The sequence below is a fragment of the Salvia splendens genome, chromosome 16 (assembly GCF_004379255.2).
Source record: "Salvia splendens isolate huo1 chromosome 16, SspV2, whole genome shotgun sequence".
Lineage (NCBI taxonomy): Eukaryota > Viridiplantae > Streptophyta > Magnoliopsida > Lamiales > Lamiaceae > Salvia > Salvia splendens.
The window spans coordinates 1,928,829-1,930,948 of record NC_056047.1 but is presented as its reverse complement, the minus strand read 5'-3'; positions in this window follow the sequence as shown (position 1 = coordinate 1,930,948).

Sequence of the window (2,120 nt, the reverse complement as noted above, 5' to 3'; positions counted from 1 at the left end):
GCTGCTTGGGAAAGGAATCGATTCAGTGCGGCTAGACATCCGGTTAGCCTTTGCACGTCATGTATGGACTTCGGCATTGCCATGTTCTGAACAACTTGAACTTTTGAGGGGTTTGCTTTGAGTCCGTCCTTTGAAACCCAACAACCCAGAAACTTTCCCGAATCTACCAAAAAGGTACACTTTTGGGGATTAAGTTTGAGGTTGGCTTTCTTGAGCACGTTGAGAGTGGACTTGAGGTTGTGCTCGTACTCCGAAGTGCTTTTGCTTTTGACGACTATATCGTCAACATACACTTCGACCTCCTTTCCAATCAGGTGCTGAAAAAGCTTGTCTACCATCCTTTGATAAGTGGCTCCGGCATTCTTTAAACCGAATGGCATCTTTTTATAAGCGAAAATGCCGAAATCAGTAATGAAGGCCGTTTTTGAAGCGTCAATCTCATCCATTAAAACTTGATGGTATCCTTTGTACAGATCAAGAAAACAAAAAATTTCAAAGCCTATCAAAGCTTCTACTTTTTTATCTATGTTCGGAAGGGGATAGCAATCTTTGGGACAGTGCTTATTGAGATCGGTGAAATCTATGCACATCCGCCATCCTCCTTCCTTTTTCTTGATCATGACAGGATTGGCCACCCACGAAGGATACTTCACTTCGAATAACACATCCGCCTTCAATAATTGACGGACTTCGTCATGGATGACTTGACTTCGTTCTGCCGCAAAGAGTCTTTGCTTCTGTTTTATCGGCCGGACTGAAGGATCAATATTTAACCGATGAGTGATTACCTCGGGGGGCACTCCGGTCATGTCCAACGGAGACCATGCAAAGACGTCTTTATACTCCTTGAGGAGCTGGATGGTTTTTTCCCGAAGTAGGGGCGTTCCCGCGAAGCCGATCTTAACCGTTCTGGATGGATCGTCTTCGTACAGCTGAACTGTCATCGAGTTCGGCTCCGGTATGACTTCGGTCATCGCCTCTGACTCCGGCTGCTGTGATTGCTATGCTTGGTGGTGCCGATCTGACTGCTCGGCACTTCTAAGCGCAATTTGCAGACATTCCTTTGCTCTCTTTTGGTCACCTCGGATGACCGCTATCCCTCCTTTAGTAGGGATCTTGATGGTGAGGTGAAAAGTGGAGCAAACGGCCCGAACTGTGTTGAGCCAGTCTCTTCCCAGGATGATGTTGTACGGGGACCGAGCTTTCACCACGAAAAACTCAATCATCGTACTGGAGCTAGTAGGCGCTTTCCCCACCGTGATCGGAAGGCTGATAATACCTTCAGGGCGGGTGTCCTCCTGGGCGAAGCTCTTCAGGGGAAGCGGAGCCGGACTGAGCCGAGCTGGGTCCACTTCTAGTTTGTCAAAGCACTCTTTAAAAAGAATGCTAACCGACGCTCCTGTATCCACAAACACCCTGTGGATCAGTTTGTTTGCCACTCCGGCTTGGATGACAATGGCGTCTTGGTGAGGAGAGATGGCCGGGACGGGATCAGCATCCGAGAACGTAATCACTTCGTCCTGCTTCAGCCTTTTATGCGTTGGCTCCTCTCGATTGGAGCCTCTGCGCTCTGACTTTAGGGACGACTTGGTCTTCCCGGCAGGGAGAGCGTCAATAGTCTGGATTACTCCATCATATTGCGGCTCGTCATCGTCTTCGGGATCCGGCTGCCTTTTCGGATCCTGAGGAGCGCAGTTCGCGCCACTCTGCTTCTTATTCTTCTTTGGCTGCTTGCTTTGGTATTTTTTCAATGTCCCTGCCTTCACAAGAACATCGATACCTGCAGCCAAGTTTCTGCACTCCTCAGTATCGTGATCGTGGTCTTGATGGTAGGAGCAGTAGCTATCCTGTGGTCGGCGCGCGGCTGATTTCGTCATCCGCTTTGGCTTTTCGAATAGGTCAGAGTGCAGTTCGAAAATTTCCGCTCTCGGCTTGTTCAGCGGTACGAACTGAGCGGGCGGCTTCTCGGGATTGAGACGGGGTCCCAATCTGTCTTGCACCGGAGCCCTTTGAATTCTTTCAAATGGAGTCCGGCGAGGATGCCCCTGATCGCTATGATCGGGCTTCCTTCTGTCTCCTCGGGTCGATGAGCTGTCTAACGACCGTTTGCGACGGTCTGC